Raw genomic sequence first — 25,961 nt, 5'->3', positions numbered from 1 at the left:
CTCCATTCAATTCCAAGGTTGGGTACGGATATTCTTCGCTGTCAATGATTTGACGAATCCGGATCACCCCAAATTTCTGAAAAGCGAACGGGTAATACTCCAAATCGCTATTGAAGCCTCGACTGTCCAACAACCCCACGATCATCCGGTCTGGCACCTAGCCCACAAACACGTTGTCTTCCATGAACTTGGTGGTCCGTCCATCGAACGGAAACGTACGGATCTCGCTTCGGACCACTGGATAATTGGCCCACTGTTCTTTGACTGTTCTCTTGGCCTGTAGAGCATTGTACACGGATGGGTTCAGGGACAAACGGCAGAGATGCAGCGTCACTTTGAGGTCACCTTGACTCAACGTCACTTGACGTTTGACAACACCACTGGTATTCGTTCCAAACAAAAAGAACTCGGGTCGGTTGCAAAACAATTCCAAGACGATCTCCACTCCAGGCACCAGCACGCGTCCTGTGCGAAAGGCTTCCAGATGCAGATGCACGATGAAGGTGGCTTTATTGTTGTTGTAGAATGGTACGGTGGCCGTCTTCAAGGGAGTGGTATCACCGTGTCCCCATCCATTCGTCGTGCAAATGTCATCCGCGGCTCCACCAGCAGTTAAGTGTTCTGTCACATTCAAATAATTCAGCCAACCTTGAGGCGCCAGCAAGGTCTCCCCTTCATCTCGATTGTAATTCAGCAGCGTTTCCAAGAAGGCATTGTAAGCATACGTATCGGTCTATTCGCTCATCAAAGTGCTGTTGAACCGTAGATTCATCTGTTTGAAGAGCTTGTGACCCAGGTTGTTGGTCACATAGACTGACAAATCGGGTATTGTCCCCATCTGAAGCCGCGTTGACGTCAGCCACGATGCCATTCGTCGATGTGGAATTCAATTTCAATTCCACTTCAAAAAACTCCGGTTCAAATCGACGAAATCGTCCAAGGCTGGGATGGAAAAGGAAATGGGTGTGATCCCCGTACTGGATGGACTGTACTTCACGTTGCGATACCCTTGCACGGTCACGTTGGCCGAGGGGATTGTAAACACATCCAAACTCATCGTTTCTTCTTCTTGTTTCGTCTTCTTTGAAGTCTTCGGGTCAAGAACGGGACTAAGGCTTACTCAGGAGGCCGTGACACGGCTCCGCTCAACCAACCACCGACCTGACGTGGATGGTTGGTGCCTTTTATACTGGAACCTGGCGTCCCATATCGACTCAATGCCTGTTGACGATGCGGACGCGATTGAACAACTTGGATCAGTGCGGCGGCTTTCCGTTTGACTCCTCGTTTCAAGGTTTGTCCAATGACGTCTCCAACAACACCTAGGGATTTTCCACTGGAAGCTGTACGAAGTCCCAATTGCAACGATTCCAAGATCACGGGCGCAGCGATCTGAATCAATTCCTCTGTAAAACTGTCCCCGCCTTGACTGCGTGCAGCAGGAGGGTAATACCGCGTCAGACTTCCGCCTCTCATGGGGATGTTGTGTCTTTGCCTAGGAGGGGGCGACCGGTTTTTATACCTGCACCCCACGACAACGAAATTGAAAGGTGACGATGGTCTTGCCTTTTCCAAACGCAACCAGATGTCCACTGCTTTTGGCCAAACTGAGTTCGATCACGTCCACGTACGGGCGACGTAACGGTAACCATTGGGTGTGTAGAGGTTCGAAATACACAGTACCCACACCAGTTCGTCGGTAATAGACTTCACGTACTAAAGGATGCGATGCATCCCCCACAATGTTACTGTTCACCACATCCGAATACAAGAGCAAGGTTCTCGACATCTGGGTGACGGCCTGTTCGAAAGCTTTATTGAGATTCCGAAATTTCCACTCCACCATCTGACTGAGGACGAGTTTGTTGTCCGATCCAGAGGGGACGGACCACAGACGATTGGTAGGCCATTCAGTTGAACTCACATGGGTCATTTTCTGGGCATCCTTGTCGTAGAGGGAATATTCGAGATTGGGACCCAAGTTGTACGTTCCATCCTTCATTCTCGTCAACCATCCCAAGCGTAAGGCCACAAGTTTCTGAATGGAAAATCGGATGTCGGCTGAGTGGATATCACGTAAGGTCTTCCGCTCCATCACGGCATCCTCTTCTGCCCAATGAAACGTCACCCGCCGATGGTCCAGCACACTCCCACCTCTAATGTTTTGGAGCTTCATGTTTCTCTGCCATTCCATCTGATGAAGGAGAGCTTTCACGAATCCCACCCCATCGACAATGGCGGATTGCTTTCGAATGAATCATCTGTTTGGGTATAGATTCGGTCGGCATCCACTCGGTACCGGTTTGATAACAAGCTGTCTTTGTCAGGATCCAACAATTCTTTCAAATCCAACCCTTGGTCGGACATGGACACAGAGGTCAGACCCACTTCCCAGTCTCCATCAAATTTCACAGGATGCGGTAAACGAACTTTGAAACGGCTGCTGGTAATATTCAGAAATTCTGGCGAGACATCGCTGAGTAAAACGACACGATCCATGACGACGACGACGAAAATGGAGACAGAGGGTGGTCGATGTCTCCTTCGGAAAGGTGACGGGACGCCCGTTCACTTCTGTCACACGTACCTGTGCCGTCTTGATCGTAGATCCACGAAGACGATGGTAGTGTACCTGACGCGGTTCCCACCAGGCGCCTCCACTTTTATAGGGGACGGTTCGCAGCAATTCATCGTACGACTCCTCTAACCATTGACTTTCCACCAGATTGACGTAGACAAATAAGGGACGTTCGATCGTCTGCACCGCCAATGGGGTCTGCTTGAGTTTGGCAAAGGCTTCGTTCAGACGGACAAAGTGCCAATTGAAGGCTTTGGCCATCACCATGAAGTGGGCTCCTGATAGAAACTCCCATCCCTGACCTTCGGTGACCACGGCCACCGGTCCTTCGGAAAAATCATTGGGATATTCTTGAAAGATCAATCCGTCGCGGAACGATTCTTTGGCATAATCTGGCATCGGTTCATTTTTATCAAAGGGTACCATCAGTAGATTGGGACCTCGGTGATAATGCCTCGGCGTAAACCGATCCAAACCGGGATTGGTCGTCAACCATCCCATGTGCAGAGCCAATTCGACGACCCATCCAAAATATTTCCATTGGATGCCACTTTTAAACACCTCCGTATTGTCCAAGATCAAATTGTCTTCCTCCCATGCAAACGTGGCCACGGTTCTGTCGATCCTCGTCTTTGGGGGGGTCTTGCTGGTATTGAGGTACTCAAAGTGAAGGTGCTCCCCAGCTCGCAAATCGTCCGCGATCTTCTGTTCCATTCGATGGATGATCTTCTTGATAAACTCGACGCCCGTCTTCGAAGGGGTAATCTCCGACAACAGCACGACATCCCGTTTATTGCATGCGATCTGTAGTTTGTTATTGACCTTTTTTGTGGTGCTATAGTAGTAGGTGCACAGGTATCCTTCCTTATTCCATGTTTCCGGATGTCCCACCACATGGTACGCCTCGTGGACCATGATTTTCTCGGGGTGTCAGGTGGTGGAATGATAGGGAACAACGTGCCGGACAGTCCCACTTCCCATCCGTCATCCTCTTGCCACAGGCGATCTTTAGGCAACCGTGCCTTGAAGTCAGAGGGGCCATTGTCAGAAAACTCGGCTTTCTGCACATGACTCGACAAGGTAGCGTAACACGACATGGTTCATCTTTTTTATTTTTTTAAAAAATCTGTTTTTATACATGCGTCAAAGAGGAACGAGGGACCCAAATATTGTATTTTGGGGGCCAGCCCAACCATCGGACTTTCACCACGTGTCCACGTCGTTGTAAAATCTCTTCCACTTGGAACAAAGCGTCGTCTGGCACGGCGACTTTTTGGACATCTTGCTCGCAAAAACTCCCTTCCAAGGGTGTGCCATCCCATTCTTCCAAGTGATAAGTAACCACAGGTCCTCACACCACACGTCTCACAATAAAGACTTCTTCCGTCCAACCGGGGAGATAGCCTTTCTTGAACGGACGATGTTTCTTACTCAAACGGACAGGATTGCCCACCTTGAGTTTAGGTCGAGGGCATCGTTTCAAACGTGTTCCATACAGTTTGGTCCATACAACGCATTCGTTGTCATCGGTGACGTCTCGTGGGGCCATGTCAATACTTCGATGACGGGTCTGATTGTACCCGTTTAACAATTGAGGTAACACGTTCAGGTCTACATTCTGAAACCATTTCCTTAATTTTTGTAACAAGAACTGCCTTGGTATCTCTGGATCGAAATTTGACGTCGAAATGTGTACAGATCTCTCTAAGCATCTTGACCTTGAAAGTTGGTAGCTTCGCCTCTCTTGCAAACGTGCACAGATCGTAAATATCGTACAAGATTGGGTGGGTCAAACCTTCTTTCCCCAGGACAGCTTCGCTTGTTTCTCTCAAATGCTCCTCGTCTAACTTGCAAGCGTACTCCTCTGCTAAATCGTCGTCCTCTTCTGTGGATGTATCTTGCTCACCTCCACTCATTAACTCTATTTCCTTCTGACTTCCCTGTTTGATGCTTGCAGACAACCTCGAAAAGAAACCTTGAATTTGGCACTTCAAGAGCCACTCCGTTCTAGCGAACATTCCCTCTCTCTCTATTGTGGAAGCAGTCCGCACATCCTTCGCAACCTGGGCTGGATCTTCTTTCTTACCAGTGCCTTGTCCGATGTTAAACTTCTGTATCAGATACTGCCTAACCTTTTGAGAAAATCTCACTTTTACGTGTTTTTTTTTTAAGTGCCCATCCCATTTGCAATCGTGAGGTACTTGTCAGGGATTCTGTCTCCGTCCTTGTTGCTCCGCTTGAACTTTCACTTTGCAAAGTCAACGTCTGGAAGTGATCAACCCAGTCTCTCCTCAGTTTATCATAGAGACCCTCATTCACAGGCTGCGGCATTGTGCGATGACCAAACAAATTCATATGGAGGTCAAGGTCGGCCTGACTTTGAAACTCTTCAGTGCAGCTAGTTTCAGGACATTCGAAGAGCTTGTCATCATTGACCTCGGCTTTGCTTTGCTCTCTTAATGCAAACCGCCTAGCGGTAGTAGGGAAGAATGGGATCTCATCCAAGAAATTTGTTTTTGTTTGGGGACAAATTACAATGTCATTCCATGGGATAAACTTCCCCGGACCAACATTGAAGGCTCTCCATACACGTAGGCCTTCATGTGTAAACTTGAAGTTGTGCAGGTTACTATAGTTCGGAATCTTGCTTATCTCCAGCGTTGCGCACTGCTCCTGGATAGCACGTACCGTCGCTGTCGTGCCCTTTACTGGTCTCTCTTTCAAGGCGGTATACATATCTTGAGCTGAGACAACGTCATGGCCTTCGTTGCAGTACCTTCTAATAGCTGCCTTCATCGGACACAAAATCCTGTCACACATATCCTTTCCCGACTGAGGCTCGGAGTGGTCGTCTCTCACGATCTTAATCCCCAGGCGGTGCCTGACTTCTTGAAAGGACGACACTAGCTTGCTATTGTGGTAACACCCTGTCTCATCTGATCTCAAGAACACTTTTTTAACTTCTGGATTTCCTTGCTTTATGGTGGACAAGAGATTTTCCAGGATTGATAATACTGCAAACCGGTCTTGTGGACAACTGTTGACAAGGTGTACCTAGCAGGTTACTTCAAGGCTTTCGTCTCGTTTCGTGATAACGCTGCTCACGTGCCAATTGATTCCTCTCTTTGCAAACCACTCTGCCTGCTTCTCCCGAAACTTCATGGCCGTGAACTTCGTTGCCCAATCAACTACTATGAATGCTTCATGTTCCTCAAGAGAGTTGAGAATTTGGCGCTTAACTTGATCTTGATTCTGCGCTCTGGGAACATGCGCTTTCCAATCAAAGATTTTAAGGCAGCACCGGTTGCTTTATACTGAAAATCATTTGCTTGATCTTTACCCAGCTGGGTCTTGTACTCGGTAATGGCATCTTTTACTTCTCCCACAACACTTTTCAGACTCTCACAGTTACCACACGCCATGTCATGACTATGGCCGCATGTGTCTTTATAGTCAGAGTCACTGACATCGCTCGATGCAAATGCTCTACAGTGATCAGGGCAGCAGCTACCATCCTCTCTGCAGTGGTCGCGATATGTTGTCTTGAGATACAACTTGCCTTTGTGTAGCCTCTTTCGAGCTTTTTCACACCAGTCCTTAAGAGCCCTAGCACGCTCTAACTCCTCTACGATTCGTAACAAATCCTGAAAACCATCTGCACCATCAGCTGCTGTATTATCAAGACCTCTCAATGATTTTCTCTACGAGGCTTCCTGAACTTCAAGTACTCTCCACATGGTGGATATGCTGATCGATTGAAATCCAGTCTGTTGGCAATGATCCAAGTACTGGTTGATAATCGTGCATCTGGCCACGGTGCGAACGACGTTAGGCATAGTAAGTTCTTCACCACTCTCAAGTTTAAGGGTGCGAGTACCATAAGCTATGTCTTGGTAGTAATATGGCCTCATGGTAAACTCTAAAAAATGGTCTAGCTGGTGCTGGTTCAGACGGATTCTGTGCTGTGGTACTTTTTCAACAAGTACTCCAGGCCCACTAGTCTTCGTTTGAGCTCTAGCTTTCTTTATTTGTCTATCAGAAAGATTTTCAAATGGCTTGTAAATGTCTTTAAGCTCTTTTGTGGTGAATCGATTAGCATAGATACTCAGAATTTCTGTTTTCAAAGATTTAGAAGGTGCTTTCTGATACGCAATTAATTACAAGGGCTTGGATACCAGCACCACCAGTTTCCCCTTATTTTGTTGTCGTTGTACCATGGCTTGGAATAATTGCTTTCCATCATTTGGCGCTATTACATCACATATCAGCTGACACGCTTCTTCTGCGTTATGGATAACTGCTGATCTGTCAGCATTAGAACAGTTTTCCCATCAAGCTACCTGCGATTGAAGAGGATCAATCCTAGGCTCTCTTAGAGCATTGGCAAGGCTGTCCATACAAGAGTTGAAAACTTGGACTGGACCTTCAACATTCTCTGGAGTCAGTCCAAACTCTTGCATGCTGTTTTCAAATACAAGCAGAGCTGAATGCGTCCACGTTTCATCACTGCTGCAGCCACGCCTCGAAACACAGGGTGTTAGGGGAGAGTATGTTGAAGACGCAAGCTAAGTTAACGCAGCTTCTTTACAAGGGCTTAAAATGAAAATTAATTTCATTTGAGAGCGAGCAAAATATTAAGAACATATATTTTTTCATAGCAATTATTTTTAAAAAATGCGGGTACGAAATATGCTCGAGTACGGTAGGTATATTTGTACACCCAATATGCAATAAACGAAGCAAAAGTTACTTCTCTATGGGAATAACAAAATGACGACAGGGTCCAATTGTGATAAAAATTTTTAATTGCGTTTTTCTTCTGTTGATGCCTTTTATGATGATTTTCAGCAAATAAAAAATGTCCAATTTATTAAATTGCTGTTACCAACAGATTCAAACAAATTAAATAGGATTTTGACAACATACCCAGCTGCATTCTTAAACGAATGGGGATTTCAGTTTAACGTGTCATCCTGGGTCTTAGAAACTGTGGTTCATACCGCATAGCTTTATTTATATCTTTATTTACTGGCATGCATGGTTAATGATTTAAAAAATAAATGTACTCACCTCGCACAACTGGGTGACTGGTTAGGTTCCTTTTCCGAAAAAGCATGACCCAGGGCATTTCTTTCACGGAAGCATTGTGTTGGTTGTGGCAGATATTACAAATAACTGTAAGTTGTTTAAATAGTCAGTCTCTAGTAGTCATAACAATTGCATAAAAATTATAGCAGGATTCGAGTTTAATCCTGTTTCTTCATTTCTCAATAGTATGCAATATAAGTAAGGTACTGCACTGTAACTTCCCTAGCCCCTGAAAAAGCGATAAAATGTGTCTGTTCCTAACAAATTCGGGACGTAACATCATCCCAAGGACAATATGAATTTCCTTACCAGTGACATTAAGAACATCGCTTTGCTCCACAAATGTGTCTTTGAGTGAGAGGGGGTTAGGTAATACTTCGCATTTTTCCCATTTTCTCCCCATTTCTTATGTTTCTCCTCGTTTTTCTGAGGGAGTCTTTTTTGAATTGGGGTGCGGGGGAAAAAAAGATATCACGTTGTCCGTTGTATCCCAGAAGCAGACCTGGTTTTTTTAATCAAGATGAGCCTTATTTATGAATATATTCCCTTTGTTTGTTGAGGTGTAACACAGTATGTATCCTAAACTAAATCCGAAATCTGCAGGGTCATTTCTTTGGTAACTTCACCGTCAGCTTTTACGTTTTCTTTGCTATATAAAACAAATAGATTCCACGTTGCCGTGGGTTTGTTCAGTAAAAGATCACAGAAGACGCCCGCAAAATGTGGTAAGAACATCAGTGACACACTCGGCTATCGCCTCGTGTGCCACGTTTTTGTTCTTACCACATTTTGACATCATCTGTGATCTATTACTGAACAGGCTTACGGCAACATGGAATCTATTTGTTAACTATTTCTAGAACACGGATTATCAGGTAATAGTGCAAAAAGAGCTGTTAGCCGACACGACACGAAGAAGTCAGACAGGCAGGAGACGCCAATAACCCTCCGCCTCCATGCACGACAAGAAAAACTATCCCATATAAAAATTCTAAACTGAGGTAAACTATTTTGCAAAGAAAAAAGATGAAACGTTTTAACGCCAGTGTTATATAACAAAAGGTGTGTCAGAAAGTTACAATTTGTTGTACGCACCTGAACCGACTTGAACAAGAACACCATACATTTGATATATGGCTTTAGCCATCTCAAGACTGAATATCGGCTCTTTGCCCCTTTTTGGCTCCTACCAGGACGCATTTGATGTACTGGATACTGACAGGCTGTTCTGGGTCGCCAGAACGTCCCATACGTGTGCCTATCCTTGGCGCATACGGACATTTGCGCGACAAGCAAGTCGTCTAAATCAAAAAGGCCAGCCCTCGCCAAGATAAGCTGTCCCTCTGTTATGGTCTCTCGTGACAAATGGATGGAGGCAAGGTGACTCTCTATGGAGTCACTGCATTGAAGTAAGCTAATGATACCCGATGTTCCTCTTGAGTCACCACAAAGGTCTGTACACATGCGCGATAGAAAGCACAACATTTTGTTTTGAGATAGGAATCTGTTTAATTATGATTTGTCAGACATGGTGGCAAAATTTAATTACGCAAGCTAGGGTTTAGCCAAAACTAACACTACACAACTAGCGCTGAAATTTCTTGCCAAAAATACTCCTAACATTAAATTACAAAATTGATACTAAACGAGGCCACCAAAATTATTTACAAAATTGTCTATTCCTGTTGCAGTCGCTTGAACAGGTAATAAAAAAGTGAAAGTTGATTTTTTGATTAGAATTCTTGCTGCACAAACTATTAGTAAAACTATTATGCACAAACTATTACTAATGATCCAACAATTCCGCCCCAGTTTGAACAAACAAGTCATTTCTTATGTCTCCAAACTTTTCCCTTTGGGAATTACATGAGATATAAATGTACGCGCGGACGGTCACCCATTTTAACCCTGATGATGGCAAACAGCCGAAAACGTTTGGTTTGAACATTTTAATTTTTTAACTTTTAGCCTTGTATATAGAATATAAACTATTACAAGTTACTAAATATTTAACTTCACTCATATATGATACGAATATATTAATCTACGCTGAAAACCTACAAAGCTAAACCATGTCGCCTTTCTACTTTCAGTTGCCGAATAGAAGATAATAAACAGAATAGAAGCTAATTGAATTGAATGCGTTGGCCACAAATTGTCGATTTCAGTGTTCATCAGTTGTAGAAACCTTTCACAGGTATTAACAGCTGACTTTCACATGCAAACATGTTTAGGTATTAGCACCTTAAGTGCAAGCAAATGTATTGAAAAAGATATATTTCTTTTTTAAATCGTCAATAGAAGAAAAGCTAGATTCAAAAACGCGAAAAAGTTTCTCGATTAGACCAAGTTTAAGAACCCAAGTGTTTTGCACATTTTATAAATATGTTTCTTTCTATAAGAGATACTTACAGATAAAAAGAGATGTATTACATTTATCTGTCAAACATTTCCGTGAAATCCGTAAAATCCACCGTTTCCTAGAAAAAGATTTGTCGGTCGACTGCCTAGTCAAACTGGAAGTTCACCGCCAGTCAAGAAAACTGTATTTTGGCTGGATTTCACGGGTTTCACGGAAACTGTTGATTTGACATGTCCAAATAGATAGATAGATAGATAGACTGTGTTTATTAAGAACAACATTGCAGTTAAAAAACTGAATTGCACCTCTTTACAAGTAAGAAATATAAGAAGTGATTTAAAACTACTACTATTATAAAATTACAAAGCGACTACTTTCAGAAATTACTTAAATGCTTCCCTCGCACTCTTAACTATGAATGAAATTGCAAATCTATTTGTCTTTACAAGAGGCGTGGCAAACCTCCTCTGCCTTCTCAGATCACATGAGATAGAAACTGAGGGAGGCAGGAGGCTGGTAATCTTACTACGTGGATCATTAACAATAAACTTAATCGGGTGTTCTGTAAACTTTTCCTGGTGGGCCCTGATGGACTCAGTACTTCTCTTTCAGTTTGCGAGAAGTTGAAGTTCCATAGTTCTTTATGAGAAACTTATCTTTAGGCCACACATTAAAAACAAAGCTCTAACCTATGAGTTGACTTCAGGATTAAATTTTTTGGTAGCCGAACTCTCATTTCCCCCAAATGACATGTATGCATTCTTCCTGGTTGTTTGTTTGTTTGTTTCACGGCCCGTTAAGAAAACTGTATGTTGGTTGGATTGCACGGATTTCGTGGAAACTGTTGATTTTACATTAAACTGGAAGTTCCTTCTGGCCGGTTAAAAAGTTTGTCCCGTGGCCGGATGTCACGGATTTTACGGATAAATTATTTTCCCCTCAATGGGTGGTCTCGCTGAAGTTGTTCCTAGCCACTTTTATGTCCCTGTAAAACGTCTGATGTGCATTTTTTTTAAAGTCGGTGTTGTTTTGAATTTTCCTTTTCAACCTCGTTCTGTTTTGTCTCAATCAGATATTAGCTTTCTGAACTTTGAGAACACAAGTAACACTATATTACGCAACGAACAGAGAACAGTCGACACCAAGCAATCAAGTTTTCGTGTGAAATAATTTTGAATTCACCTTAATTTAAGATGCTTGAGATTTTCAAGCAATGTGCCATGGAATGCAATCTACAAACGCCACACCCGTTAACAAGTTTCCCGAACAACGCAATCTACACCAATTGCTCCAATTGAGGAGAACAATGAACACTCATCGCAACAATTCATAAAAACTGCTTTCCCATTTACGTATGAAGAATACTAATATGCTACGTTGTGTGAAATAATTTTGAACTTGAGCATGGCATGGTTTAATAGACTTAGATTACCAATTGCTTCTCTTTCAAACGGTGTCATGGAACGCAATCTACGAACATTACACTTGTTACTCAAATGACTCTTTGCGTATTTCAGATGCCCAAAAGAGAATATTTTTGGTGAACTCCTTTCATTGTTTGTCATGAATTCACCAGGGTAATGAGGTCAATTGATCAAGTCGCTGAAAGGCAATTTGAAACCTCAAATTAAACACTTTTATAAATTGCCGTTTCTTTTAAATTTTATTCCTCGAGATGTCACAAGTCGATTTTGATATAAATTCAGAGGCCTCTAGAGCAAAAAACGAGTAGACACAACATGAACAGGACCAGATATCCTTGTCGTCAACTTAACAGTCAAGCGATCAAGAGTGCCGCCTTGTGTCATGTAAGTCCAATAATCGCGGGAAAATGTAATATTGTGAAGGCACAGTGTGTGTGCAAAGTCAACGAAGTAGGCATTCAAAGAGCTTGGAAGAACATATGTAAAACCAGGGATACTTGTGACAAAGCAATTTGCGGTAAGAAGCAGTAGCTTGGTTGATTTTAGTTTGCTTTTACAATAAACAAGAGTTTACTTGAGTGTGTTACTATTCTTATCTTTCTCCTTTTTTTTCACACCAATAAAAAATGTGGCGCTATTCTTTGGAGCAATAAGTGCACAAAAGCTGCACGTGCACGACGAAAAAAGAAAGAAAACGAAGAGGAAGATGGTAGCGATGGAAGTGATGACAATTCATTAACAACAAGTCAAGTGGCAGGTGCTGTAAGCGGAGAGTGGATTTCAAACTATCCTAGCGTGATAAAAGAGAAATTGTGTCCTTCAATCAACTACTGGATTGCCTTAACAACGCCAAATGGTGCCCCTGACAACCCTCTGATAATACACCGTGCCCTATTGGAATGCGGCGTAGAAACGGAGACACAACAGGTGCATACCCTTTATTTTTATAATGCATACCCTTCCTAATATGCGTTAACGTTGCTCGAAACTATTTGCAGGCTTTAGTACGGTAGTTGTGCCATTGCATTGAAAAGTTCATCCTTTGCTGCCCCTGTTAGTCGTAATGGCAAACATCTGAGATTGATGGATTAAGAAACCGCTAAAAAAAAAAAAGGGATTGAGAACACGACCGTGTGCTGAGTTATGTGATTTGGAGAACGCATAAGTGGAAAAGCCCAAGTCCAGGGTATGTCGAAGTAACTTTCCTTAGCGTTAGAAGTTTGAAACCCGTGATTTCACTCCACACACACTTAAGCCTGTAGCGGTGCTACGATCGAAGAGAAATATTTAATGAATGTTTGACAGTACAAGTGTGAGTTGATAAGGCAACTGCTCTGTTCACACATACCATTCAACGAAGGGAAAGAGTTAGCAGCTATGAAAGAGCTCTTCAAGGTCCTGAAGGATAACAAGAACCCTTTGATACAGGAGTTAGTCAATTTATCATAGGAAAATTGCTTCGGAAACGAGGTGGAGACAATGCTGGGCAAGGAAGATTTGTTGGACTCGCAACAGTGTGGTACAGAGAACGTCGCCAGAGTATGGCTGATAAATTCATCTTTCAGCTCCGCGTTACAGGCTGCTGTCGCAAAACTGCAAGAGGCAAAGCTGCAAATAGACACGTTCGGCTTGAAGGACGGTATCAGAAAAACGATGCACCCGGATGAGGAAGCCCGTTTGTAAGATAAGTTGACCGTTCTGGTAAATGACATAGGGCTGAATAGCCATGAAGAAAATGGAATACGCGCTGTTCCGTGGTAACATTTACAAAAAGCTCCCTGCAGCCAAGTTCACATACGCCTACAAGTGCGAAATGCGAGCCTTTGTCAACTGTTTGGCAGCAAACGATTTTTTTTAAAGGGAGGCTACTCAGGGACATGAAAAAGGTTATTGAAATCCTTGGCGACCCCGACTGCGAAGTGATTCGACCAATTTTCATCGATTACAACCTCATTAAAGTATATGCTGGTTATTGCTGGCCGGTTAAGGACAGACACTTCTTAGAGAACCCAATCCCAGATGAAAAGATCGGCATGGTCACTCCACGTGCGTTCAGGAGGTACGACTCACAAAAAGGGCCCGAACCAAAATACTTCAGAAAAATTTGGAAAACAGCCTTTCTGACAGAGAAATTGCCGAGTTCTGCGAGGATTACTTAAAGTAGCTGAACTTCAATCAAAAGCGCCACAAGGACAGAGTCCCTTGTCTGATCGGTGACGCCAACAGTGGCAAAACCAGCCTCTTCCATCCCATACCCGGACTCATCCACCATTCCAACGTAGCTACGATAACCAAACAGCGGGTCTTTAACAAGGCCATGATGACAAAGTCTACCAAAGTGATTTTTATAGATGAAGCAGCTACGTCAACCATGGACATTGACGATTGGAAAATCTTGACCCAAGGTGGATTCATGTCATGCGATATCAAGTACCAAACAGCCAGATCGTTCATTAACCACTGTCCTATGTTTCTCACGGCCCAATAGAAATTGCAGTTTAAGCCTGAAGATCAACCGGCAATGGAACGTAGGCTGCGTAATTGCACCTTCAAGAGATAGACCATGCCCAAGAAGAGAGCCTCGGTCTGGCAAACCAGACGACGAGAAAGAAACGTCGGACGGCACCGAAGAAGACCAAGATTCACAGGCAGAACATCTCGATTGCACTCTTTCTAAGCTTGATAAGGAAGTCCTTTGAACAATGTCTTTTACAGACGTGTTGCCGCCTGCAGTTGATTCACCCAAACGCAAGGAAGAAAATGAGACAGTGATGTCTGTGGATTCAGCAGAAGAGGCCGTCATCGACCACCAATCGTCAAACGACAGCTTAGACAATTTGAAACGCAACATGAGCGACACACAACACCACAGTTTGAGATGCAGGCAATTAGAACACATGATCAAGGACCAGGAACGAAAACGTGACATAGAAGAAAATGACAAGAGGGTGAGACACGAAAGGAGGAAAGAGATGCTCAGAAACCGGGGAGTGAGTACTGAGAATATCGAGCTACTACCTGCAGATCCCTACGAATCCATGCCCAGCCCAATTCTCAATATTAATAACAAAATACGACAAAGCACAAAGGAGGCTCGAAGAGCGGAGACGTCGTGACAGGGCCCTCCAAGCACTTGAAGGCGAGTGATTGATGAGTACAGAACGAGAACTGCACGAGTGCATGCTGAAATTGACGCCGGAACGAGATCAGTACATGCGCGCAAATTGGCAAGCGTATGAGGAGCTATTGTGCGATAAACTCAAACAACATCGATATCACAGTAATTTGGGGACGTACAACACGGCAGAGGCATTGGAAGAGCGGAGAAGGGTCTGCATAGAGCACGGTCTACTTTGCAAAGAAGATCAGATGTTGGACAAGAATTTGTTGCAGCCCATGCCTCAACCTGAACTAACACCGCAAGGCGATAGTACTGACCAGGAGGAACTTTTCCAAACACAAGACCCTAGTGGTTCTAACCAGTTACTCGCCAGCGTACTGCCCTCCAGCGTACTGGACAATATTGCTATCTCAGAGGAGCTTTTGATGATGTACGAAACAAAGAGGCGCAGACAGGAACACAAAGAAACAGAACACCACTCTAGATTAATATCGTTTTGTTTTTGTTTTGTCTCTTAGCAGCTCGTGTTATCGCGAACATTAGTCTTGTAAAGAGAAATTGATTTATTTGTATTAAAAAAATGCGTCTCATTTGCGTCCAGCCACTGTCTTAAAAAGAGAGCTTGTCATCCTACTTTGAAGTTTGGACTATTAGAGCCGACTTCCGAAAAGGCAGTCTCTTAGGGTGATTGGTTGGAGAGAAAGAACTTAAGTTCAGCCCTCTTCCTTAAAGAATCGGCCAACCTGCCTTTCTGAAAACGAAAATCTGGATCTCTCAAAATAGCAGTCCATTGTCCAAATCCGTGCTTATCGATACCCATCTTTAAAAAATCGTCTTTGTCTGTTGTAAATCTCAACGGTCGACGTTGATGGCCCTGGCGAAGTAAACAATTTAAGTGGGGCGGGTATCGATTTTGTGCCGTGCATTTTCTAATCGTGCACATTCAAAGGTTGGCTCAAACGTGACTGTGGAACTTGAGCTGCCAAATCTAGTGTTCAATTCCATATCCACCTCTGAGCCTTTAGTGCCCTGTAGTTTTTGAAGACATTCGTGGGCCTTTAAAGCAACTTCGCGCGATCTCCGCTTTTGATAGTGCACTTTGGCAACGATAGAGCTATGTTTTTGGTCTTCAGACAAAACTTGGTGCTCTTTGTCTTCAAGCGCGTGAAGACTTTGCGTTTCGACGATTTGGTGATAATGCGTAGGGTGAATGTATTTGCCAATAGCGTCGAAGACCAACTTGCTCATCTCGTTGCCCAATTTGCTGTGTTGGTTTTCGTTTTTGGTGACCAAAACAAAGTCACACTGGAGTTTGGGCAAAGGCCTCACGAAATTCATGTAGCCGTTGAGTATTTGCATGCTCGTATCTGTCAAACTTACAGTGTCAAAACCGTATTTTTCCGCAGTCTTAAAGGTTTTCTGATCGATGAGACCACCGTTCGCCTTTACTTCCTTTACCATCTCAACTGTCAGATATTGATAAGTCATGGGACGTGATCCTTTCACCATGATGAACAAGTAGGTGGCCAAAAATTTTGTTGCAAATGTCAGGTCTGAGGGATTCACTTGCCCGGGGTCATTTTGACACGTTTTCACGGTTTGTTCGTAGCAAGGCAAGTGAAAAGACACGACTTCTAACAGCTCTTCCATGCTTGCCCAGTGGCCCCTGGCCTCTGATGATTCGACATCGAGATCTTGCGACCATTGCAATCTCATCATCTTCGCCACTGTCTTGCGAGCTCTTTTGATGTACAATTCCGTGGCAGATAATTTTCTAAGAACTCCATCCGATGTACCGTTGACTTCTCTGAAGTCGATCAACTCCGAAATGGCGTCTATGTAACCCAATCTCCCGCCATGTCTGAGCTTGCACTCCTCTTGTAAATAGTCAATAAACTTAAACAACAGGCTTGGAGAACACAGGCTAAAATCCATTACTTCGAAATTTAATTCCTCCCCCTCTTCACAGCAAAACTTGAGAAATTTCAAGCATCTGTTGACAATTTTCTGAGCGGGACGTTCTTTCTTGTAACCGCCGCCACTTCCAGAAAGCCAAGTCTGAAATTGCTCGGTTATTTGACTGGAAGTTGAGAAGGAAGGCATTGATCTAGCGCCAGGTTTTGAACGCGTAGACGATACATCATCATCATTTCTACTTGAGGTGGACGATTTTGTTGGCACTTTTAAAGAGTGTGCGGCAAGCTTCAAGTCTACTCGAAGTTTTTCGTCGAAATAAAAGAACCAACTATGCTTGTTGTTGGTGTTTCCTACACCCGCGTTTGCTTTGAGATCCTTTATGTTCGCACAGTTGGATCGGGCAATGGTAGAAACTGTCGGCATCGTCTTTTTCTAGGTGAAGACGTTTTGGTGTAGGCAATGCGCCATCGATATTACACCACTCAATTTTGTTTGCTTTGCTCATTTTTCTTAACCATTAGAACTGAATGCATTAAGAAGAGCGCTCACGTTTGTTTCATTCAACAAAGGCCGATATAATAACAACGGAACTAACCAATCGGAACCAGCAAAAGAGGTGACGGTTGTGCATGTTTAAATTTGATCCAACGCGTCCATAAATCGCTATTCGTAAAATGTTTTGGATTCTTATCATTGTAGGTACTCCGTCATTGCACGCATTACTAGACATACATATTATTAAGGTTATAAGCGTGATCCAATGGTTCCTTAATCTACCAGGAAAGGAAATAACAGCTAAAAAGGGAAGCATTTTTTCTTTAGGAACAGCTGAGAAAAGACCAGAAAATGAGCATAAAAAGCGAAGCGCTAAACAAAAACACAATGTAGAAGAAACGTTCCTCTTCTCGCAAAACGAAGCGATAAAGCCTTTTGACAACTCACGAGTAGGAACAAATGTTCTTCAAATAATGACAAAGGATTAACGCGTTATTGGTACAATTTGATTTCAAATCACAGATAACGGACCAACTTGTTCCACTCGTGAATCGGAACTCGGTTCCACTTTAACACTAAAGGATCATTTTGTTCCGTATTTTTATAGCAACACGTTCCCATGTTATCAAAAGGAACACATTTTTAGGAACAATACTTCTCGAATCATCCATTAAGGTCCAGCCTTCACCGCTCGGAATTCGGAACTCGCAATAATTGGTTCCCATTTGATAGAAAGGAACACATTTTTAGGAACAATTATAGTTCTCGAATCATACATTAAGGTCCAATCTGTTCCGCTCGGAATTCGGAACTCGGAACAATTGGTTCCACTTTAACACTAAAGGACCATTTTGTTCCGTATTTTTATAAAAAAAATCCGTTCCCATGTTATCAAAAGGAACACATTTTTAGGAACAATAGTTACCAAACTGCACCTAAAGAACTAAATTGTTCCGCTCGGAATTCGGAACAATTGGTTCCCATGTGATAGGAAGGAACACATTTTTAGGAACAATACTTCTCAAATCATCAATTAAGGTCCAATTTGTTCTGCTCGGGATTTATTTAAAGCTACGTAGCTACACGGAAAGGAAAGAAGTCGAAACAAGGATGCGAGATCCAGGAATAGAACTCAGGACCTCTTGCACCAAGACCGCGTACTAAATGACAGTGCCATCCTTGCTCCTTTTAAAAAGGAACACATTTTTAGGAATTATATTTCTCGAATCATCCATTAAGATCCAATCCCATTTTTGTTGGGAGCTATACACCTTTTACTGTTCATTTACGCATTTACACATTTCGAATAAACGATTGTATGGAGGTGCAATTGATTGTGCGTCTCTATGCAAATTGATTATTTGATGTCTCTAATACACCATTGATTGTCACACTGTGCAATTGATTTCCTATTAGTGTTAATGTTTAAGCATTGCGCGAGATTGAAAGTATATTTGTTATCTTTGATTGTCCAAAGGTGCAATTGGTCATCCGTTGATGCTATTGAATGTTAATTCATATGCAAATAGCGTTATTGAAAGTTCGTTCGCGTTATTGAAGTTCATGGAAGTGCTAATGAACGTAGTTTTGACTGTTGACATAAATGAATGTATCTTTTGCGTAACTGAACAGCAAAAGGTGTAGTTCCCAAATCACCTATTAAGGTCCAATTTTTTCCGCTTGGGATTAGGAATTCGGAACAATTGGTTCCCTTTTTAACAATAAAGGACCATTTTGTTCCGTAAATATATATGTGTTTATGCCTCAATGAGATTAACCCTGCCATTCCATGACTTTTAGTAGGAAATTTTATCTATTATTATAATTATAACATTTCGACAAGATGTTACATAATTTTTTTTTAAAGGCCATTTTCCGATTTCTTGCCACTCCTACCCCTGAGTGAAACCACTGAGAGAAACATTTGCATGTATGCAAGTTGAAAAGAGGAATTTGTATTGATTTATCTAATTCCAGTTAACACCGTTGACGTGTCGTTGACGTGGGCATCTTGATAAACTGCATGGACACCTCTATTAGACAGTGGTGGTTGGTCCAATTAATATCGACATAACCAATTGTCATAAAGGTGGGCACCACCGTAATCCCGAATCCCGGTGTCCTAAAAGAGAATAGCTGTACTAAGAACTTTTATTCGTAAAAATCGCTTTCTTCAAATTTTCTTGCTACACAACAGCGTATAATTTTCACACCGGTGCTGATGAAGACTCGAATGAAGAGGCACATTTTTTACAAGTAGGCATCCTTAATACAATCTCTTTTCGTGTATGTGGAGTGAATCCATCACTCTATTTTAACTTACAAATATTGTATTATTACATATGCTAACATTTTTTTTTCATGAAAGGTAAACGTTTCAGCTCTATCACCCTCTCGGTCTCCTTTGAAGAAAAAAGTGAAAAGGTATATTGGTTTTTCAAATTTCCATACTATTTCATATCTGTTTTCACTCATGCTTTCTGAATCATTTGTTATGTGGCTTGGTAGGTATCAGACTGCTGACAGGGATAGACATGAATTATGTAAAAGGAAGTTAAACCTGGGTAAAAGCTGTTACTAAACGGAATCACCTGTGATGCTAAAAGCACGTCTACCAGTGGCAACGTTCCTCAGTCTTGTTCATGGTTTTGTGTTACAGCCAAACAAACAAAGTCCCAGATGCTATTCTGCACTATACTAGGCATATTACGACCGAATAGCACAAGGCACAACAGAATACATGGAGCAAACTGGATACGGTCTGCGTGCGTACGAACGACCATACTCCAAACTTTATTAGGAGTAAATATATTGACAATGTAATTCACAAGACACGAAGGATAGGAACCAAGGCTCACATTGCTCCCTAAAGGCTGCGTAATCATAAAGTAACGTAATAAATGACGAATGAGCACGGAGGCCAGAAAAAACCTTCAAAAACCCCAACACGAGGAAAAAAATGGAAATCTGGATAGGAACCAAGGCTCATTCGCCAGCCTTTCCTACGAGGCCTCACAACAAAATACAATGCCTATCCGACGCAAGGCAAACAATGCAAAATCAAACGAATCTACAAGCCCATTATTTTGGTCACATTTAACGAGTCTTCAGCTACATGCTTGACGTATCGCTTCTTTGTTTTAGGACATTTCCAACCAGCATGCTTGTCTAAAAGTGTCTCATTGATAGCTCTACAGGCAGAATGTGAAGCTGCCCCTCATTTGATACTATGCGTCCCGAAAATGGAAATATCGTCAACAAAAGGACCAACAAGCTTCTTAAATTCCAGCAATATCGTAGAATAAGAAATACCGATGCTTCCATGAAAACACTCGCCTGACTTAGACTTAACAATACGCCTAATCAAAGGAAAATGAGGATTCTTAGGCTCTGGTAAAAAACTAACCAACCTCTCAGTGACTGCTACAGGACAAGTTAAATTTCCCGATCTAGCTATGACCAAGGTATGACCCTCTCTGATCTGATCATTCTTTCGTTTCGGCACAAAAATAGACATTCGATCCGTAAATAAAGTAATATCTCCGAGTTTCATGGATAATAATTCGTCAATCCGGAAAAAACCGGCGAAACCAACCAGTAATATAAGTAAAAAGCGAATATGGGCCAAAGACTCGCTAGAGCTATAATGCTTGGTAATAACTTGCAACAAGTCAATGGAAAGCGGTTCTTTCGGTTTGATTGGTCTACCCAGCTTCCTTCTGGCACCTTCAAGCGACGATTGAACCAAAGGGTGGTCAGTAGGACAGCACTCAATGCCCGCCAGCTTGTGAGCCCAACGTATACTGTAGAACAGACCTTCGATTGACGAGATTCCCGTTCCTTTCCGGAGGGCCGCATGGCACAGCTCCGTGATAAACAGGGAGATGTGAAGAGGCTTGGCAGGGATAACTGGAACGCCCATCTTGGAGGATGCCCACCTTCGCCATCTGGACCAGCCGTTATTGTATTTACAGAGGGTGGAAGTCGCCTTGGATTCTAACTGAAGATCAAGAAGATCCGGTATCAAAGACTGAAGAGAGGGATCTGTAAGGGACGGTACTTCTCGCCATGAGCCGACCAGCAAAACATCTGAAGCACAGAAAACGCAGTCAACGCAACAAGACCATGTCTGGCAAAGGTATAATTATAGTTTTTCTGTAATATTAATGCCTAAGAATTAGAATTAGGGGAACAAATATAACTCGTAAACTCCAAAATTACAAAAGGGATGAGAACGAATAAAGCGGCCAAAAAGGCGAAACACGAATAAATTCTGGTATAGGAGCATACATGCAAAAATGCAAAGGAACTCAAAAATGGAGCCATCACTCGGGATGTAACTAGGCAAGCGTGCATAAAAAACACCCAAAACGAAACGAAAGGTATGAAAAATAGAGCAATCCACCGACCAAAATGGTGACAAGACCATAAATAAGGAAAACGTGCGCTAAAAAGGCACCAAACATGACTCAGGCACAATACGCCATGTCTCCTAAATGGAGCAATCAATCAATTTACACACCCAAATGGTGAAAAGGCCAAAAATAGCCAAAAGTGCACTAAAAGGCACCATACATAAAAATCATAAGTCGAAAGCTCCTAAACGGAACAAAAACTCAAACTACACACCTAAATGGTGACAAGCCATAAACAGGCTATACAAATTGAAGACGCAAGGCCAACATCCTGAACGAAGGACATGAACTGAATGCGGAATCCTTGGACTTGTAAATCTCCATTTGTCCCGGACCCTCAATGAGCAGATTGTCAATCCGAGGGAGAACAAAAACATCTTTAACAAAGCTCTTAAATCTAGAAGGAGTGGAATGCAAAAAAGGCCAGAAGGACGCTGACGGCCATTCGGGTATAACCTGGGTCCCAAACCCGTTACAAGCTTCAAGCTTTCTGACGGAGCGCACTATCAAAGAGACTGGAGGGCAAATCCAATTGATCTCACAACTCCAATCTTGGGCAAACACGTCTACTCCACAACTGCCAGGCGAAGCAAATTTGGAGTTAAACCTGGGAAGTTGGGCATTATAGTAAGAAGCAAACCGGTCGACGGTATGAGGGCCCCACTTTACATCGATATCTTGAAAAACTACTGGATTCAAAGACCAATCCTCCTTGTCGACAAACCTGCTCTGAAGGTCGGCTCTCTCATTAACAGAACGAGGAATCCACTGCGCGTCGAGAACAATGCGCTTGGCTAAGCAAAGCTGAAAAATGTCGATTGCTAACGCTTGAAGATGTGGTTTGCGACTGCCAACTAAAACAATTCTGGCGGCATTATCATTTCACTTTCGTGCTCTCCAACTCCTTGGCATAGGATGCTAACACGTAGTATATTGCCTTAAGCTCTCAATACGTAGAACTTTGGCCCTTGTCATCCGCAAGCCACATGCCGCTGACCAAAGAAACGCTAAGATTGGAAGAAAAACCCCCGAATGCGACATCACTTGCATCGGTAAATATCACGACGGACAAAGTAGGAGGTGGCCTAATTGAATAACCATTGAAACAGTCAATGTTCAAATACCAAAACTTCAATTCTACCATCAAACTAGATGAAATAGGCAATATAGAATCCCAAGCTGATCTGGAATCAATAGCAGCGTACATTTGCCTAGTGAGTAATCGAGCAATCGGGCCAACCGCAAGGTAGATAGAATTTACTGATCCCGCAATCTTGGCTAAATTCCGGAACGTTACGAAGCCGTCTTGAATAGCAGAGTCTAATATTGCTTTGAGCTTCCCTACTTTCTTTTCTGGAACTCGGAACTGCATTAAAATCGTGTTAATTACGAAACCTAGCCACTCGCCAATTTGTCTGGGCGACCAGCACGACTTATCTTCATTAACAACAAATCCGCAAGAACCGAGATCTTTACGCTGAATAATACTCGCTGCTTGAGCGGAACAATTATCGGGGAGACTGCCTGAACCATCGTCTAGGTAGACAAAACTGCGGTGACCCATCGAAAGCCAACGCCTTACAAGAGGCCGCAGCAATTTCGTGAAGCAAAAACAAGCACTGCTACGCCCAAAAGGAAGCACTTGAAAAGTAAAATATCTGAGAGCACCATCGAAATTCCAAGAAAAACCAAATAGTTTTGATGGTCCGGATGAATCCTGACATGATGGTAGCCCGACTTGAGGTCCCAGGTAAAAAGCCAGTCAAATAACCAAAAATAACCAAAATAGTTGTTGAACACTTATAATTCATTTACTTCTATTAAATTTACTGTGTTAAAATACAGCACCAACAAGCAAGCCTCAGCAGCCGCCTCCCTTGATAAATTTCAAGATGATGACGATGACGCAAATGCTCAAAGTTATGCGAGCATTTCAAGTGGAAGTGATGGACACAGGTAATATTGTCATGCACAGTAATGTTCATTGTAACATAAATCAGAGACTTATGGGAAAATTGAATCATGTCAGAAGTTTCAATATTTACGATCCCGAAATCCCGGATGATGAACATTTTTAGATTCATTCAGTGTCATAATACAGCACCGGTAACCAAATCTCGGGTGCCGCCTCCATTGATAACTCTAAAGATGACGACAACGCAGATGATCAAAGTTATGCCAGCATCTCAAGCAATAGTGATGAACACAGGTAATTATCATACATGGGGTAGGGTGGGTGGACCTGTTACCAGTGCTATACGACCTTGCTTAAATTCTTCATTAGCCAAGATATCAGATAGTTTTTTCTTGTGTTTTGTAGGGTTGAGTCAGACGACGACGATTCTAAAACATCTTTGAGTGGTTCCGGACGCCAGGATCAGTGTAAACCAGCCTTTTTTTATCTCGGTGATAAACACATATCAGTTTATGCCTCCGAAATAAAGGAAATGTCAAGCACCAACATTGCACGGCTATTACTGGATCCTCCCAAGGATAAAGTAGCATCGAAACCACCCGTCAAGTGTCAAGAAAATAAAATTTTTGTACCTTGACAAAAACTCGCCTTGTTTTCGAAACCCAGAGGACTGGAAAGCAGATGGTCTTGGCATTTTTAGAAATGATGAAAGTCACGTTGTTGCCTATTATGAGGAAAAGGCTTCGAAAATCCATTTCATTTCAAAAACCAAACCCAAAGACTGCAACCGCTCAACAGTTCTTCTCAAGAGAACGTACTGGACGCACGCCAACCATCCTGATTTCCACAGAAGATCCTACAAAATGCTCAGATATGATGGGTACGGCTTCACGCCCGAACGATTCTTACCTCTACAGTACAGTTTCAATGCAAAACCACATGCAATCACTTCACAACCGCACGGTAATTCTAAGTCCGGTAAACCTTTCACTCGTACCAAGCCTGGAGTTTTGGAGAGTATTTAAGGTAAAGGGAAAGGTTCTTCTCCACCGTCACAAGTGTATGACGAGGTGTTCGAAGAGGCCGGAGGCCTACTCAATGTTTGTAGCCTTTCAGATATTCCCAGGAACAGAAAGCAAGTGGAGAATGTCAAATATAAAGGAAGGGAAGTTCGAAGTCAGGACGAATTGTACGACCTCACGCTCAAGTGGAAAGACGAGGAAGAATGAGGAAAAGTTTGGATACGACGCCTGCAAGTTTCTCCCAGTCCGGCATGTGTTTAGCGTCTGATAGGCAAGTTCAAGATGTCAAGCGATTTTGTGCCAATACTACCAACCAATGTTCAATACTTTCCATCGACACGACTTTTAACATCGGTGACTTCTACTTGACACCTACAACCTACAGGCATTTGCTGCTGGAAGACAGGAGAACAGGGAAGCCCCCTTTTTTACTCGGGCCAACACTGATACACACAAGAAAAAACAGCGACACATTCAGCTATTTTGGAGCCACACTCACAGGACTTGACAACGGCACAAAGAACATACCCTTTGTAGGGTCGGACCGTGAAGATGCATTAGAGAAAGGAATGAGTCCTTACCTTCCTACAGCCACACGGCTTGCATGTAAAAGGCACGTAGAAGAGGACTGTAAAAGGAAGCTTCAGTCATTGGGAATTTCGTCACAGCATTGTACAGCGTTTCTCCATGACATATTTGAGTCTGATGTCAAGCATGAGAAAGGTCTTATCGACTCAGATGGATGCGAAGAATTCGATGCTAAGCTTGAGAGTTTGCAAAACGTTTGGAATTTAAGAGAGAAAAAATCAAGGGGTGCGGTGCTCTCTGATTCAAGCGAAGCAGAATTTCACAAGTACTTTGTGACACACGTAGCACAAGACATGAAGAAAAAGATGATTTCACCCGTCAGAAAGCGAGCTGGCCTTGGGGAATCATTTTTTTACAACCATGCAGCAGAGTCCAAGCACCAGCGGATAAAGGCACGAAAAGGGCAGATGTACGGAGAGAAAAAAATCGCCTGGACAGAAGTAGTTGACTTACTGAAATCTATTTCCGAAGAGGAGGAAAGAAATTGCGAACGAGCTATTGTGGACGAAGGTCCTCACAAGACAAGCCAGCCATACAGTTCAAAGCTTCATGTTCCTTTCCATGCGTACATCAGTAAGTCACACGCCCAAAAGGAAAAGATCAACAAGAAAGTTCACGAACTTTCGATGGAAGCGGTTTTACAGCAGGGCAAAGGATCGATTAATCGGGCAGAAATTTGATTGAATGTGCCTATAAAAACGTGCCAAAGTCAGTCGGTGGGAAACTGGGAGAAGCAGAACGGAAAAGAATACGTAAACCACAGACACAACTACGTTTAAAGTCAAATGAATGAAGGGGTAGTTTCTAAAGAAACTGTGGTGCTGCGTCGGTGGGGAAGTAGTATACAAAAATTTGGTTTTATCAACGGAGTTGATAATGTAAATTGGCCACCGTACAGAGATTCTAAAAGCTGACGTTTCGAGCGTTAGCCCTTCGTCAGAGCGAATCGAGGGATTATGGGTTACGTGTAGTTTTTATAGTAGAGTAGGAGCTACGCTATTGGTGGTAACATGGCAACGTGAAAAATAGGAATATA

General features: G+C 42.8%; 1 pseudogene; it reads left to right on the top strand.

The window, feature by feature from the left end:
- The first annotated feature begins 21,740 nt into the window (after positions 1-21,740).
- The window catches only part of LOC138001340 (uncharacterized), a 5,696-nt pseudogene continuing 1,475 nt past the window's right edge, over positions 21,741-25,961 (top strand).

The sequence above is a fragment of the Montipora foliosa genome, chromosome 4, assembly GCF_036669935.1.
Source record: "Montipora foliosa isolate CH-2021 chromosome 4, ASM3666993v2, whole genome shotgun sequence".
NCBI lineage: Eukaryota > Metazoa > Cnidaria > Anthozoa > Scleractinia > Acroporidae > Montipora > Montipora foliosa.
This window is presented reverse-complemented; position numbering and strand designations above follow the sequence as displayed.